Source organism: Dromiciops gliroides, chromosome 5, assembly GCF_019393635.1.
Source record: "Dromiciops gliroides isolate mDroGli1 chromosome 5, mDroGli1.pri, whole genome shotgun sequence".
Classification (NCBI taxonomy): Eukaryota; Metazoa; Chordata; class Mammalia; order Microbiotheria; family Microbiotheriidae; genus Dromiciops; species Dromiciops gliroides.
In genome coordinates, this window is record NC_057865.1 from 279,631,576 (window position 1) to 279,650,231 (window position 18,656).

Here is an 18,656-nt window from a genome sequence, read left to right on the forward strand (position 1 = left end):
GTGAGCTGTCCAAATTCATTTATAGTCAGAAGCACATCCTTTGACTCTGAATTCAACTAAATTCTTTTTTCTTTCTTTTCTTTTCTTTCTTTCTTTTCCCCTTTTCTTTCTTTCTTTCTTTCTTTCTTTCTTTCTTTCTTTCTTTCTTTCTTTCTTTCTTTCTTTCTTTCTTTCTTTCTTTCTCTCTCTCTCTCTCTCTCTCTCTCTCTCTCTCTCTTCCTTCCTTCCTTCCTTCCTTCCTTCCTTCCTTCCTTCCTTCCTTCCTTCCTTCCTTCCTTCCTTCCTTCCTTCCTTCCTTCCTTCCTTCTTTTCTTTTTTTTTTTTTTTGCTGGGCAATGAGAATTAAGTGACTTGCCCAGGGTCACACAGCTAGTAATTGTCAAATGTTTGAGGCCAAATTTCAACTCAGGTCCTCCTGACTCCAGGGCCAGTGCTCTATCCACTGCACCACCTAGCTGCCCCTCAATTCATTTTAATGAACATTCCTTAAGGACTGACTGTGTGCATTTGGGAACAGCTAGAATCTAGTAGTTTAGAAGTTTTCCCTTCAGTCCAAATTCTGCCTCTCTGTAATTTCCACTGATCATTGCAGGTTCTACCCCAATTCTGGGGCCAAAGAGAATGAGCCTAATCCCTCTCTTTTGTATGAGAGTCTTTCAGATATTTTAGTACAGTTCCCTGGCTCTCACTTGTTTATAAATGCATTGTTTTTATCAGAATGCAAGTTCCTTGAGGGCAGGCACTGTCTTTGCCTTTGTTTTTAACTCTTATTTTATTTTCAATGACTAAGCATTGGCTTTCTCTCCCTTCCACCTCTCTGCCACCCCTCCCTCCCCCAGCCATAGGGAAAACAAAACAAAACCCCAAAACCCTTGTGACCCATACATGGAGGCAAGAAAAACCAGTTCTCACATTGGCCATGTCTCCACATCCATGTTTCGTTCTGCTTCCTGTGCCCATCACTACTCTCCCAGGAAGTAGGTAGTAGGCTTCACCAGGTTGGAATCCATGGTCTACTGGAATCCTGGGTGATCATTCTGTTCATCAGTTTCTAAGTCTTTCCAAGCTGTTTGTCTTTACAATGTTGTTATTACCATATAAATTCTCCTAGTTTTGCTCGTTTTACTCTCCATCGGTTTATACAATAACTCTCAAATTTCTCTCAAACCTTTCCTTTCATCATTATTAATGGTGTAATAATATTCTATTAGGCTAGATTAGATAAAGCATTTGTTAAATGCTTACTCTACTAGGCATCATGCCAAGTGTGGGGAATACTAATATAAGCAAAGTATACACATTTACAATTTGTATACTTTGTATACATAATTTGTATATGCATACACGATACATAATTTTTTTTTTAGCCAGACTGCAATTGATGGTTACCCTCTTGGTTTCCAGGTTACTATTTCTCGATTGCATTTTTTTTGTGTGAGGCAATTCTGGTTAAGTGACTTGCCCAGGGTCACACAACTAGTAAGTGTCAAGTGTCTGAGGCTGGATTTGAACTCAGGTCCTCCTGACTCCAGGGTCAGTGCTCTATCCACTGCACCACCTAGCTGCCCCACTCGATTGCATTTTAATCTGGTTTGGGTAGCACTCAGGAAGGTTGTGAGCCCCCGTGTTTGACACCTTGGCACTAAATGGTCTTCTCGGGGTCCTTTCTGGCTGTAGAGCTCCAGATTTAATTTAAATTTCATGACAACCCTATGGAGTAAGTAAATATCACTCCCATTGTATAATGAAAAAATTGAGGCTGAGAAAAGCTAAGAAAGTGCCTTGCCCAGGATGCTTGAGGATGGATTCAAACCCAGGTCTGCCTGACTCCCTTTCCAAACACTCTAGTCACTCTGGCATAACACTGAATGGATACCTTCTCTCTTTTGACTCTCACTGCAGCTCTGGGAGTTATTCAATGCAGGGATAATTATTTCTCCTTTACAGATGTGGAGACTTAAGCTCAGATAAATGACTTGCCTATGGCCACCCAGTTGTTGATGTCAGAGGCCACCTACAAACCCAGGTCTCTCCTGACTTGGAGCTGGTGGGCTGTCTCTTACATCATACTGCCTTGCTTCTCTCTGCTTTATAGCTGGGGCTAGCCATGGACATTGGCATATGTGGCAATGGGCAGGGGTTATACTTGACAATTGTGGGCAGTGCCAATCCATTTGGGATGTGAGAGCTGTCATGCCATATTTAAAAAGTTGACTCTCTGGGTTTCCTTGAAAGTCATGATTCTAGAATCTAATGCATGTGCATGCTCATGCGCGCACACACACACATATCCACAGAAATTAATTTTAAAGCTGCATGCAGCAAAAGCAAAACAAATGTCACAACCAAAGTAGCAACATTGAGGATTGGAACAGAAGGGAAAACATGGACAGCTTGGAAATCTTTCCCTTTGAAAATGAACAGTTGTGTTTATTTTACTGAACAGAGCAGGTCCGCCCTGACATCTTCACAACTTCATGGAGAATGTTGACTTACAATGGCAAGTCAGGAAAATGTCAGGGAAGTGAGAAGGGGGGTTGAAGGGGGATGTGTGTGTGTGCTTGAAAGTGGAGGAGGGGAGGGAATGGAAACTCCAGGAAAGATTGTGCAGGAAATATCTGCTTTTCAGACTTTTCTTTAATCAGGCAGGTCCCCCAGGTGTTACCACAATCAGGAGGAAGGGGCCGTCCATCTGTGGGGGGGAAGAAGGCAGCAGCTGTTGCCAATAACCCTAATGAGGGCACTGGCCTTTCTCTCTCTCCCACACTCAGTTTTCCTGTAAGCAGGAGATAAAAGTAAAGAGAACTGTATCCTCTGGGCTGGTGGTAGTCTTTAGGAAGAAAGAGAGAGACGAGAGAAAGAAGGCAGGAAGAAAGAAAGGAAGGAAAGAGAGAAGGGAGGGGGGAGGAAGGAAGGATGGAGGGAAGAAAGGAAGACCTACTTTCCTAGGTCAGGGTAGTTCTAAAGAGTCTATTTGTGGGGGGCAGCTAGGTGGCGCAGTGGATAAAGCACTGGCCCTGGATTCAGGAGGACCTGAGTTTAAATTCGGCCTCAGACACTTGACTCTTAATAGCTGTGTGACCCTGGGCAAGTCACTTAACCCTCATTGCCCTGCCAAAAACAAAACAAACAAACAAAAAGAGTATTTATGACACTTGAGTGCCAAAGCCTGTGTGTGTGTGTGTGTGTGTGTGTGTGTGTGTGTGTATGTGTGTAGAAAGTCTTGCACATTAGACTGTGCTGAAAGAAGCCATAGGTTTCAAGCACAGCCCAGTCCAAGGGACTGATGGAAGGTGATGAGGTCATGGATTTGTCTCTCTTCAGGGCATCATCTCAGCCTCTCTTATCCTAACTTGCACTGGCTAGAGGTTTGAGGACTTTGGCCATCATAGAATTTGGGATTTGGCCACAAGGATTAATGGTGCTGAACTTCAAGACTGTCTTTCTTATCCTTGTGGACCTCCGAGGAAATGGTATAATGTTGATTGTGGAGTTCCCAAAGCATCTCTCCACAGAAAGTCAGAAGCACACAGTTATTATTCTATGGGAAATAGACAAAGAAGGCTAATGAGAGGAGTGGGGGGTCTAGGAGAGAAGGATATAGGAAACAGACAAAGGAAAACGTGTTCCAAGGTAGTGCTTCCTTGAGAGGGAAAATGGAGGGGGGGTTGGGAAAGGAGAATGTTGGAAGATCCCAAAGGTCAAGCAAAGTCGATGGAGGTAGCAGGTGGTAGGGAAACGAGCCATCCACTTTTGGTGAGTGCTGCTCAGTGACTTTGGAGCGAGGCTGTACAGAGACCTGAGCCAGGATGGCGAGGGAGATGAGGGGCATCCTGGGGCCATTGTCTCATGCTTCCATTGTCAGAAGAGATGGGAGATGGATGGCCCCTGGCCGCCCCTGATGTCATCAGGGTTGAAAACGAACAGCTGCTCAGGTAGGGGAGGTAATGGACCTGCTGGAACACGCAGAAGGTGAGGCTTAGTGGGGTCAGAAATACAACCGTCATCCTCTCAGCACAGCCTCTGTCTTTTGACAAGCCCTATGCTCAGCTGAGGTATCCGAAGCAATTGATGGAAGAGGGTAAACCAATTCTGAACAGTCAAATAGACAAATAGAGAGTCAAAGAAATAAGTTCTACAAAGATCTAGGTGTCCCTATCCGTTTGATTTGTCCCTGACAATCTTCTCTTTTTATTGGCATGGGGTGGGGGGGAGGGAGAAGGGGGAGGGTAGGTAGGTTTGGGGTGGGGGAGAAGGATTTTAGTAGCTTGCATAGGACTCTGAATGGAATCAGGTGGGAAAAAAATCCTTGTTGGTTACTATCTAAGAGGAAGGATGAGGCAGTAAGGCAAAGTGAATAGATTGCTGGACTTTGGAATAATAACAACATTGTGCAGTTATTTAGTGGCTACTATAGGCCAGACACTGTTAAGTGCTTTACAAATATTATCTCATTTGATCTGGAAGACCTGGGTTCAAATCCCACCTCTGAAACTTATTAGCTCCATGACCATGGGCAAATGACTTAACTTCTGTCACCTGGAGTTTCCTCACCTAGGGAATGGGGCCAACACTCACCCTACTTGCCTCACATGAGGAAAATACCCCATAACTCTAAGTATGCTGTGCTCATGTCTATCCTGGCTCAGCTCCTGAGTCTCTAGACCAGTTTTCTATCTCTTTTTTAGTGGAGTCCAACTCCTCCATTTTACAGATAGGGAAACCGAGGTCCAGGGAGATAAAATGACTTGACAAGTGTTTGTAAGTGTCAGATTGAGGGTTTGAAACCAGGTCCTTTGTCTCCATATCCAGTGGACTCTCATCTGCCTGGCCCTCTTCCTGAACCACATACCCCAAATGGAGAAAATTTCACTGCTTTGCCATTACATGATCCAAGAGTGTGCTGTGGCCAGAAGAGCCTTGTCAAAAATTTCATTGTGAACATTTACACCCTGGAAATCTGCAAAGTTTGGTTCAAATCACTGAGTGGCATAAAGTGCATGACATGGAGCTAGGAAGTACTTGTTCAGTCATTTCAGTTATGTCTGACTCTTTGTGACCAGATCTGGGGTTTTCTTGGAAGAGGTACTGGAATGGTTTGCCACATCTCCAGCTCATTTGACAGAGGAAGAAACATACATACAAGGTTAAGTGACTTGCCCAGGATCACACAGTTAGTGTCCGAAGTTGGATTTGAACTCGAGAAGATAAGTCTTACTTGACTCCACACCCAGCACTCTATCCACTGCACTTCCTAGACAACACCTGGTTCAAATCCCACTTCTGACATTTACAAGCTTTGTGCTATTGGGTAAATCATCTAATTTTTCTGAACCTCAGTTTCCTCATCTGTAAAATGAGGTGATGACACTGATTGGCCTCTGAGGTTTTTTCCACCTCTAGATTGTTGATGCTTTAATTCGTACAGTGTAATCTGAATAAGTATCATTATCTATATGATCTATATCTGTCTATATCAGTATCTATATTTTAATATGTTTGTAGGTCACCAGTAAATATTTATGTCTATGTTTGGGGCATATATATTTATATATAATCTATATATCCATATCTTTGTGGCATATATAAGCACATATCTATCTCATCTGTATATATAATCTAAAGAATTATATATTACTGCTATATAGACACACAAAATTTGTGTCTATATATCAGTATAAACAATATATATTCATATCATTTCTATATATGTCTATATCATTGGAATGTGTGTATATATACAAAAGTAATATAGGTTCAGGAAGGTGGTGACTTGCCCAAGGTCACATATAGATTAGATTGTGAGCTCCTTGGAGGCATGGGCTAATTTTTTGGCTCTTTTTGTATCCCCAGAACTTAGCACAATGCTTGTCACATAGTAGGTACTTAATAAATATTTATTCTTTACCCCCTTCTCCTTGTCACAAGGTAAGTACTTCATAGATGCTTATTAACTGGCTGACCTACTCCATACTGATTCTCATTAATTCATATTCTATTTGTATTTTCTTTTCTGTATGTTGTCTTCCCTTTACTAGAATGAAAACCCCATGTTGCAGGGGCTGTTTTGCTTTGGTTTCTTCAGAGCATAGAATGATTCCTTCTAGGGTGTTTAATTTAATAACTATCTCTCTCTCTCTTTTTGTTTTTGTTTTTGGTGGGGCAATGAGGGTTAAGTGACTCGCCCAGGGTCACACAACTAGTGTCAAGTGTCTGAGGCTGGATTTGAACTCAGGTACTCCTGAATGCAGGGCTGGTGCTTTATCCACTTTATCCACCTAGCTGCCCCTAATAACTACCTCTTTAATTGAGATTAATTGGCTTTCTCACTTTGGCTAGAGTCTTTCTCTCTCTCTTCTCCATGTTTGGCTATTTTGGGGGAGACATGAGAGTTTTTCCCTGGGAGAAGTTTCATATCTCTAACTTTTGACTCTAATTGGGTCATTGATCCAAGGATTTGGATTGGTTGGCACCATCTCCATTTGGTTGGGTACTAAATAATGAAGAGGAAAGAAGCCTGATTGTTAATTCCAAAGGCCTAGGAAGAGCCAGTGAATAGCAGGCCAAAAATAGATGCAATAATTACAAGTCTTACAAAGGCTGTTACGATGTACTTTATATGAGTCAAAGATGAAATGTGTATGACATTAGATGAATCATTCTGTGAAGAAGGGGGAAGGATATGAGTTATTCAAATGTTTTTGTCAGTAGTAGTCCTTCAAGGCTCCCCATCAATCTTCCGAATAACGTGTGCACTTCAATAATCGGGATTGATTGCTTCAGTGGAATGTGAAATAGATAAAATTCTTGGGTAAGACTTCATGAGAACTTAGGACTAATCTGCTACAGGTTCATTTTGCTTAAAAAATTACAACCTTTTAAAAGAAGTTTCCAAGTAACAGTCCCTCCCAATTCGGGGAATTTATGGACATTTCCATGTTTATTTGATTCAAGAATTGAATTAACAGGACTAGCCAGAGCATCTGTTTTAATTGTCTTCATTTATAGTTGTCTCTGAGGGTCAGTGATCATATCTTCCATTTATTTCTCAAATAGAAAAACATTGGTGCTTTCCTGTTACCATAATCAGCACTTATTATCCAATGGTCTCTGCTGGTTTGGGGACATTGAGGAAATCAATGAATCTCTCTGGACTTCAGGTTCTTTTTTCTTGTTCTTCCCTGAACTTGGTTTTCCCTTTCCCCTCATTCCCACCTCTGGTGTCTGTGCTCTCACAACACTTAACCCTGTGCTTGTATTGCAAGCCCTTGTTTTTCACCTTCTCAGAATCCTTAGTTTCTTTCAAGACTCAGATCAGATACTAGCTCCTATAAGAAGCCTTTCCTGATCACTCCTCTTCCTTTATCTTTTAGTGCTTTCTCTTGCCTCAGATTATATTGAGTTTATTTAGCCACTTAGATATGGAGGATGGTAGAAAGAATTCTAAGTGTAGGGTCAAAGGACCTGGATTCAAATCCTATGCTTGTTATCTCTGTAACTTGGGCAAATCACTTAAAGTTGCTGGGGGTCTCGGTTTCCTCATATATAAAATGAAAAAATAAGGGGTTGGATTTCATAGATGGTCTTTGAAGACCCTTTTGAGTATGCCACTGGGCCTCAATTTCTTCTCTTGCAAAATAAAGGTGTTGGGACTAGATGACCTCTGAAATCCCTTCTCGATCAAGATATATGCTCTTGGGGGCAGCTAAGTGGTGCAGTGGATAAAGCACCGGCCTTGGATTCAGGAGTACCTGAGTTCAAACCCAGCCTCAGACACTTGACACTTACTAGCTGTGTGACCCTGGGCAAGTCACTTAACCCCTATTGCCCCACAAAAAAAACAAACAAAAACAAAACAAAAAGATATATGCTCTTTATAATTTCTAAACCCTGTATTCCCTCACTTACAGAGAAAGTAAGTTATGGAAGGGCAAAGACTTTTTCATTTTATCTCATGCCTAGAAAAATCAATCAGTTGATAAGCATTTACAAAATGCCTCCCTGTCAGGCATTCACTTAGGTGATGAGGATGCAAAGACAACACACCTCTCACCTTTAAGGAAATAACATTCTACTGGGGGAAACAACACAAACACATATAAATGGGCTTTGGTGGTTCCCTGAAGAATGGGCACATGATAAATTGAGGGGGAAATAACTCCTGATTGGTGGAGAGACTTGGGAGAGAAAAGTTGAGGAGGCAAGGCATGGACTTTGCAAGGCCCTTCCTGAGGAAAGCCTGAATCTTAATCTATCCTTTGATTCCCAGTGCCTGTTAAGAGCAGATTTCTTGGGGACAGATTGGTGTTCTCCTTGACTGAGTTCCCTGCAGAGCCCCTTGACTATTTTGTATTCCATCCCCTAACTTAATCTGTTTATCCTTGAAGGCTTGACTTCAGTAAATGTATTTGCTTGCTCTTGGTCACTATCTTTTATGTAATAAGCATTTGGTGGGATCTGAGCTAAACTGAGATTAAGATAACTGTTATCTGTTGGGCTAGTAGTGGGACTACTACCCACCCAGAGTGATCAGTAAAAGTGGCTTTTATCCTGAACTCCAAAAGAGAGGTTTTGTCGGCTTTTGTTGGCTCTCCTTGTCTGCTGTTTGCACTGCACACACAGACACTGACTGAGGTTCTACTTGTCCCGGTTTGCAGTAACAGCACGTGCTTGACGTGGCTCTCAGCTTCAGCGGTGGTCTTGGGTTTTTGGTGAGCCCTATACGGGTTTTTGGTGAGTTTTATACGGAATATAGACTAAGCTTAGATTTAAGACTATTTGTTTGTATTTCCACTTTCCTATCTCTTTAATCAACATCATCTTGTAATTTCCAAACAATAGAGACCTAACTAGAGGCTCTAACTAGAGACCAGAGGCTTCTTCCACTTACTAGTCTGGGAGATAAATAAGGGAAAGGTTAAAAGGGGAGGTTAATGCTCTAGTATCCAATTTTAAATCTCCTAGATGACAAATATCTGACTTCTAATAGATATAATTCTAACCTTAATACCCCTCTTGAAGACTAGAGATTTAAAGAGTGATTTCTCTGTCATAGTTGCCTTTGTTGTTGTTGTTTGTCTTTCATTCTCAAAGAGAACCATGACATCAAGGTGATGTCATGACTTACATTGAATTGGATTTGAGTGAGGCAGGGCCGTGCAAGGTCACCAACCTCAACTTTCACTTCCAGAGCCATCTGGGTCCAGTGGCAAGATATACATCAGGATGACTGAAGATGGCCTTGAATGTTTAAGGCAATTGGGGTTAGGTGATTTGCCCAGGGTCACATAGCAAGTAAATGTCTGAGGTGAGATTTGAACTCAGGTCCTTCTAACTTCAGGGCCAGTGCTCTATTCATTGTACCATCTTGCTGCCCCATTTTGTATGTATAGCTAAAAAGTTATAAAATTGTGAATACTCTTTGACCCAGCAATACCACTACTAGGTTTATATCCCAAAGAGATCGTAAAAAGGGAAAAAGACCCACATGTACAAAAATATTTATAGCAGCTCTTTTTGTGGTAACAAAGAATTGGAAATTGAGGGGATGCTTCTCAATTGGGGAATGACTGAACAAGTTGTGGTACATGAATGTAATGGAATACTATTGTGCTATAAGATTTCAGAAGACTTCAGAAAAACCTGGAAAGACTTCTATGAACTGATGCTGAGTGAAGTGAGCAGAACCAGGAGAACATTGTACACAGTAACACAGTAATAGCAGCATTGGGTAATGATCAACTGTGATTTTCAGCAATACAGTGATCTAAGACAATTCCAAAAGACTCATGATGGAAGATGCTCTTCTCATCAAGGAAAAGAGCTATGGAGTCTGAATGCAGATCAAAACATACTATTTTCACTTTATTTATTTTCTTTCTTTCTTGTGGTTTTCCCCTTTTGTTCTGATTTTTCTTTTACAACATAACTAATATGGAAACATGTTTACATATACACACATACACATGTATATATGCACACATACATATATACACATATATGCATATATACATATACATACACACACACACTTATATTGCTTGCTGTCTTGGGGAGGGGGGAGGGAAGGGAAAGAGGGAGAAAATTTTGGAACTCAAAAATCTTACAGAAATGAATGTTGAAAAAACATGTAATTGAAAAAAAAACTAAGAAAAAATATATAGTTTCTCCACAGAGAGAGTACATCCAATGTGTCAGAGGCTTTTCCTTAAGTGTATGTGTGCGTGTGCTCATGTGCACACACCATTGAGAAGATAGCAGCGGAGTCTTCCAACTATCAATCTGTTAACCCACACTTGTTAACAAATGACTGGCCTGTCTTCCTCTGATCATACATTTTCTTGATGGTCACACCACTTCTTGAGTACTGGTCATCATTGGAAATATTTGGCAGCTCACACACCCTGTTCACCATGAATCTCTCCTTATCCTTTAGGTCAGAAGCATGATCAAGTCCACAGCATCATACTATAATCACAGAACACACCTACAAGAACAATTGTGCTGAAATTGTGATAGGTCTTTGCACCAAGAAGCAGTTTGCTGGCCCTGAACTAATTCCCTGCTGGATTAGAAGTTAGGAGACCTTAGATAGTTCTGGATCCTGCCACTTCTTAGCTCTAGGGCCCATGGGCAAATCCATATACTTCCCTGGGCTTCAGTTTCATTCTCTTTAAAAGAAGGCGGCTGGATTAAATTATCTTTAAGGTTCCTTTCAGCTCTAAATCCTATGATACAGACTCAACTGTAAACTAAGATATTGGTTTGATTATAATCTATACTTTCCTGCCTCTCCCCCACAACCTCTGCCCAAATCTGGCCTGTAATAAAAATCCAAGTATGTCTCATAATTGGTGTTATTTTCAGTATATGTCTCTGTATATTTTTTCTTTCCAAGAGATCTCATTTTTCAGGGGCAGTTTATACTCTAGGGTGGCTTATATTCAGACCCCTACAGTAGTCATTGTATAGCTGTACCACTGAGCACAGAACAGACATATGTTTCATTCATCTGGAGTTTAAAAAAATGACTTGTTTTATGGGATTCTTCCTTGACAAGAGATCAGGCTATTATGCATGATTGATTTATGATTAAAAACATCCTGATTTTGTTTAAAAAATAATCAGGTTTTCATATGGAAAGAGACGAGTGGATTGTAATGTTTGCGTTGCCATACAGACAGCATGAAGAAATGAAGATGAGAGGGAGCCACAAAAAACAACAACAACAAAAAACAAACAAAAAACCCCCCCCAACTAATAAAAACCCCATTTCTTTGATGCTTTCAAATTTACCAAGTATGTGTATTTTTCCCAATAGCCTGGTGAGCAAGGTACTATAAATATTATTATTCCTATCTTACAGATGAAGAAACTGAGGCATAGAGAGTATAAGTGACCTAGGATAGATTTAGAGGTATAAGTCTATGTGGACTTTTAGTGTTTAGCACAGTGCCTGGCACACAGAACACACTTAATAACTGTTTATTTGACTGATCTAATTCAATTCCCTCATATTAAAGATGAGGTAAGTGAAGCCCAGAGATGTGATTAGCTCAAGGTCACATAGGAAGTAAATCACCAAGCCAGGATTCAAATCCAGCTTTCCTGACTCCAAATTCAGTGAAAAGTTAGTTATGGGTTTTGTTTCACCTATTGGTTGAGAAGTGGTGGTCAATAAGGACACAATGAGGCATATGAATTCAGACCACCAAAGGACTGATTCATTTTGCTCAACTGAATTTACTTTTTTATTCAGAATAATGGCTTTATGTTGGAAGATCCATTAAGAAGTAACAATTAATGCGACTGTTTCTGATATGTCCCCTCAGCTGCTGATGCCCTTCCCAACCGAATTCTATTTTTTTATTCTATCTTGTAAATATTTATATAGTCACATATTGTTTTCCCCATGGAACATAAGCATCTTGAAGGCAGGAGCAGTTTCATTTTTGTCTTTGAATTCCCATATTTAGTACGGTGCCTACAGCATAGAAGAATTTAACAAATATGTCTTGACTGATGGATTGATCAATGTAAAAAGGTTCAAACTGGGGTTTGAACTCAGGTCTTCTGCCACAAAGACCAATTCCCCTTTTTACCAAGCTACCAAAGACTCTCAACGAGCCCTACAGAGTAATTTCTGAGACTTTAATTAACACCATTGTTCCACATCTGAGGGGGCAATTTATTTCTTTCCTGTCAGGTTATGTAAAGGATTTATTGTATCTGGCTAAGTCTGGTTTTTATTACATTCCAATTCATGGTGTTATGTAGACAGGGGAAACTGGGCCATCCCAGAGGCCTCCAGCACAGCTGATTCAGGTAGGTAGCTCTTGACAAGGGGCACAAGGAATCCTTACATAAGTCTCCTTAGCACTGATGGAAGAACAGTCCCAGAAAAACTTTTTATAGAAGAAAAAAACTGAAACCTACCATATTCAGTGTTTCTGAAACATGAACTTTGGACGAGTTCTTAATCCAGACACACTGGGGCCATGTTATTCATTGAAATGGACGTCTGAGTGAAGAATAGGGTTTTTTTTTGATTCAATGACCATCTGCCATGGTTAAGTAAATACAGGGAGCTGGACACATTTTGTACTGGAAAAGATAAATTGATGGTGGGGTCTGGGGAGCACCACATGTAAGAAAATTGACTATGTCTTCTATGAAGCAGCCTGGACCTTGAATAGGGTACAATATTTAGAATATGACACAGATCTATTCCAATGTCTTCCAAGAGCTTTACCTTAAGGCCAGTCCTCATGTCTCCATCTTCCACATTTCACAACCATTATTAGACCTGAGCTAAACCTGACCCCAGAGGTAGCTGGGTCTGCATGGAGGCTTTTTTTGTGAATTGTCTCAGGATTTATTAACCACTCCCTCCCCAACTGCCCAACAGTGATCTCACAGCTGATTAACTACAGCCAGATTTGTGTGACCCTGGGGGGGTAAGGGGAAGGATGATGGCTATCATCAATCATGGAGACAAGGCCATTAGGAAATCCTCGGTGAAAGAATCACCTTCCTACAGGATTCTTTTTGAGATGTGGTCGAATAAAAACCCAGGGCTCTAGTGAAGAAGGGGTTGGGGGTGAGGTGGGGGAGGGGTGGGGGAATAGGTATTTAAAAATGAATGTAAACTTGGACTTGGAATTCCAACATGGTATTCTTTAAAAAGTCCCCATTTGTTTGCAAGACATATGGAACCTTCTTGAACTTAAAGCCTTTCCTTGCAGAGGTTCCTCCCCCTTCCCATTCTGTATTATATAAACATTTCTTACCTCTTTGGAAGGAAGCAGGATGCTAGAAGATCACCTTCATTGTGGCTGCCTGCCAAGGGACTTAAAGGCACCAGCCTCCAGTTAAGGGAAACATTCATCAATACCCTTATTTTTCCTCTTTGCAAGGGCTCGGCATCTGGAACCTATTTCCCATCCCTCCAACCCCCCCAAGCATGCACATACTCCCATGACAGGGGTTCTTTCCTATGTATATAGCATAGGGGTAAGAAGGAGACACACGGTCCTCATGGAGTTGGGGCCACTGGGCTGCTGACACTTGTCTGTGAGTGTACATTGTATTCTTCAAATGAATGCCGAGTTGGGACTATGTCTCTGTGCTCTCCCAACTCAGGTCAGAGAAGCTCTTGCAGAATAGAGTAGATTGGCTAGACAACTGGGGCTCTGTCTCCCCCACCTTCATTCTCTTACGCTTTCTCTCCTTTGGGGAGGCAGAGTGGTGAGACATGTGGACTCGGGGCGGGGGGAAAAGTGCCACAGTAAACTCTTTAAGTTATAAGTGAAATTCTTTTAAAATCCCATCTCTGAGTCTGTGTGACTTTAGATTTAACACTTAATCCCACTGGGCCTCAGTTTGTTCATCTGGAAAGAGAAGGAGTTGGAGGGGATGACCTCTGATGTCCTTTCACGCTCCGTGTCTGTGCTTTTTTCTAGTCTGTCCTGTGTATGGCTGCCAACCTGATATTCCTAGTGGAATGGGGGATTGGACAGTGAGGGCTAAGTCCTGGGACTAGGTATGCTTCTGAAAGTGTCTGGTAAATGGAGAGCTCTCCACTTCTGAGCATGCATAGGTATCAAGGACTGGTTTCAGTCCCCAGACTATAAGATGAAGAAACCAACTTTTGTTTGGCCATTGATTCAGAACCCTGGGTTTGCATTCAAAAGGTAATAACTTTCTCTCTCCCTCCCTCTCTTTCTCCCTTCTTTCTTTTCCTTCCTTCCTTCCTTCCTTCCTTCCTTCCTTCCTTCCTTCCTTCCTTCCTTCCTTCCTTCCTTCCTTCCTTCCTTCCTTCCTTCCTTCCTTCCTCCCTCCCTCCCTCCCTCCCTCCCCTCCCCTCCCCTCCCTTCCTCTCCTTTCCTCCCTTCTTCTCTTTTTTCAGTTTGTCTCTCTTTGTCTCACTGTTTCTATCTCCCTCTTTCTCTGTTTCTGTCAATCCCCCACCCCCTGTATCCTTCTTTTGTCTCTCTCTTTGTCTTTCTTTCTTCTCTTGGTCTCTCTTTCTTTTTGTCTCTCTGTCTCTGTCTGCCTTCCTCCCTTTCTCTGTCCCCTTCTCTGTGTCTGTCTCTTCCTTCCTCCCCACTTTCCCAGCCTGGCTACATTCAAGTAAAGAGGTACATGGCCCTGATGTTTCTTTTCTCACTGTTGTGTCTATTCTTTCCTGCATTAGGAGGAGCATTGTAGATTTTTGGGGGGGGGGGGCGGGGCAGTGAAGGTTAAGGGACTTGCCCAGGGTCACATAGCTCAAGTGTCTGATCCGGATTTGAACTCAGGTCTTCCTGAATCCAGGGCTGGTGCTTTATCCACTACACCACCTAGCTGCCCCCAGGAGTACTGTAGATTAAACTGAGTAGGCTTTGACCCCACCAGAGGTCCAGGAGCTGAAGTCCATGTCAGAGTTTGTGGAAAGCTGAGCCTTGTACTCAAGCACAGCCCTAAAGACTGACCACAACCCAACCTACTTGGGGACTCACATAAGAATGGGAGCTAAAGAGAATAGCAGTAGAAAGATGCCTGCAAATGCTCAGGGGTCCCTTGGAAACCCAGAGTGGGAGATGAAGTCTTCTTTGGGAACTCAACTTTCTGGGAAGAGTGGCAGATGAGACAATTCCAGAATGCAATTTGTTACTGATGGGCCAAAGAAGAGGGTGAAAGTGGGTACAGTAAGAGCTCTAGTTCACTGGAACAGCATGGATATGAACAATAACCTTTGAAAGTTCGATAAATCTAGACATAAAGTTAAACTCTTAGAAAATCCATCAAATAGGACACTAGGGATTAAACTTAATACTTTAGGTCCCATTAAAGAAATCAGTGGAGAGATTTCTTCTGAAATCAGGATTTCCTCAGAAAGTGAAACATGAGTGTTTGTTAGAAATCCATTTATAGGTGATATATACGAATGTGAGACATACCTTTATCTGTGAATTGAAAGAGATGGAAAAAGTGATCTCTAGAACCCTTTCCATCTTGAAATCCCTTAAGTTCTAGATATCTGATTTTCTGATCTCTCTTCCATGTCAAAAGCTCTGATTTTATGATCCCACGATCATTTCATAAGGGACCTCAATCATATTGATTTTACTCCTCTGTGGACTCACTTTCTGGACTTCTCCATCTTCTCACCATCAGTCTCATCCCTTCTTCCTTGCAGCCTCCCCCATCCTTTCCAGGTCTTCTTTTTTTTTTTTTAATATTTTTTTTTTAAGTGAGGCAATTGGGGTTAAGTGACTTGCCCAGGGTCACACAGCTAGTAAGTGTTAAGTGTCTGAGACCAGATTTGAACTCAGGTCCTCCTGATTCCAGAGCTGGTGCTCTATCCACTGCACCACCTAGCTGCCCCTTCCAGGTCTTCTTTATGTGTTGTCCTTCTCTATTAGAATGTAAGCTTCTTGAGGGCAGGAATTATCATGTTTCCTTGATCCAGTATCCTTAGCACAGTTCCTTACTGGTAGTCTGTGTGGAGAATGCAAATACAAGCAAAGAGAAAGACAGTCCTTACCTTCAAGGGGATTATATTCTAATTGGTAAAGACCACACATAAAAGGGAGCAGAAAAGAAAGAAGAAGGTACTCATCTAGTGGCGGGCATATCTATGCATTCCTTTGTCTTTGTCTGTCTGTCTGTCTCTCTCCATCCATCCTCTCTCCCTCCCCCAACCTGGAAGTGAATGCTGGTTCTGCCACTTACCAGCTATATAGAATCTTAGACTCATTGGTTAGCAACTCTGGGTCTCAGTTTCCTTGGATGTAAAATGAGAGACTCAGACTAGATGCCCTTTAAGGTACTTACCAGCTCTAGGTCTGTGAACCCAAGATCCCATATATTTACTCTGGAAAGTAAGATTTTTTTTCCCCCACATCTACTGAGCTCAATGGATTTGGACCATTTTTTTCTTGCCTTCGTGCTTTGGTTTGCTACCTGATTGGCTACTTGTTAGAGCTAAGGGAATTCCATAGGGACTCGGGGACTGACTCTACTTGAGTCACTCATTGTAGTGAACTGGAGAGGAATTGCCCCAGAGCAACCCAGTGATTTCCTGGTGTGAATTGGCCTGTGGGTCTGGCTTCAGCACCAGTCAGCTGGAGTGTGTTTGACAATGTGCTGGCATCCAAGCCCAGGGAACCTGGACTACTGATTCTCCAAGGAACTGAGCCATTTAGACTTTTCCCTTGGACCACCCAGAAAACTGTTCACGGGCGTGGGCCAACTGGCTCCTTGGTTGCTATGCAGAAAAGTCTTCAGAAATCTATTGTGACAGAAACTTCTGATTGCCTTTAATTTGGTGGCCTTGGGAATAAACAGACTTAAATGAACGTCAGTCCATTTGTTCATTCCGTCGTCTTTCAGGACCACATGAGACATGAGAATGCTTTGGGTGTAAGACTTATTTGGACATTGTCCTCCACTTTCCCCTTCTTCTCCAATTGTTCTTTCATTCCCTTCAATAGACCAGTCATCCTAACGACCAGCTGTGATGTAGTTATCCCTTCCCTTCCCCCACTCTCCTTATTGAAAAGCTTTCAAACGCTCCCTACTCTTTAGGTTTCTGCTCCTTATTGTGGCATTCAAAGCCTTCTGATCTCTGATTCCAACCTACATTTTCAGTCTTGGATTGCACCATTTATTCTCTTTATGTACATAGTGCTATAGACAGAATGACCAAGTTGTGTCTTGAAGAGGAAATACAATTACTACTAAAAATATTTACACTGGCATCAGAATCCGAAGACCTAGGTTCAAATGCTACTTATGATACCTCTGATACTACCTGTGTGACTTTGGGCAAGTCACTTAACTTTTCAGGGCCTCAGTTTTCCTATTTGTAAAATGAAGGGGTTGGAGTAGATAGTTACAGAGGTCCTTTCAGCTCTAGATTTATGATACGTTTTATAATATTCTAAGGGTACAAAGTGTATATATATATATATATTCATATATGTATGTGTGTATATATACATACATATACACATGTACACATATACATGCATACACACACATATATATATATATAAAAAAAATTTTTTTTTTGCAGGGCAATGAGGGTTAAGTGACTTGCCCCGGGTCAAACAACTAATAAGTGTCAAGTGCCTGAATCCAGATTTGAACTCAGGTCCTCCTGAATCCAGGGCTGGTGCTTTATCTACTGTGCCACCCAGCTGCGCCCCTCCCCCCAAGTATATCTTTTCAACAACAACCTTATGAGGCAGATATTAGGTTTTATATATATATATGAGGAAGCATGGATTGAGTGAATGAATGAAAAGCATTTATTAAATACTTATTAGTAGAAAAAACACTGACTTGAAACCAGGAGGCCTAAATTAGAGTTCTGATTGTCACTTACCATCCGGGCAAGCTTGGGCAAAATATACCCAGGGTTTCCCAGCCTCCATGACTTCTCTCTCTTATTTTCTGTGGATGTCTTCCCTTCCCTGATTCTTACATTCATAAGCCCCTCCCCCACCAGTGCCTAGCTTGTAGATTGACTGATTCTCTTGTTTGAATTTGTATCTATACTTTAAAGTCCAGCTCTAGTGATACTCCTCCGGGAGGTCTTCACTGCTTCCTCCTATCCCTACTCCTATGCTAGACTTAAATTTAGAAATCTAGAGATTCCTCTTCCTTATTCTTATGACTTATTACCTCTTCCCACATGGATTGTACAAACACTTTATTAAAGAACCTTTCCAATGTATTTGTTGTGTATTATTTCCTATGATTACTAACTAAGAATGGGTCATACCCCATACCAGTAAGCAACATGAGGGCTTGGATATCATCTCCCCCATTGCCTGGTACAGAAATCTTCATACACACACACATACACATATGTATATATAGAGAGATACACACATATATATATATATATATATATATATATATATATATGGTGCTTAATATATGTTTTTTGAATTGAAACCATTGGCTAAATTTTACTTTTCTCCTCTGTAAAATGGGGATAATACTATATACCCTTATAGGTGGTATTATAGATAAGATCTTTGTAGGCTCATATGGGTGTGAAAGGGAAAGCTTTCCCCTGCTTGCTTAAGTCATTTCACTCTCATCAGAACTCCTGGGCATCACTATTTTCTCTGTAGTTGCAACCTAAGGAATGTTGGACCTTG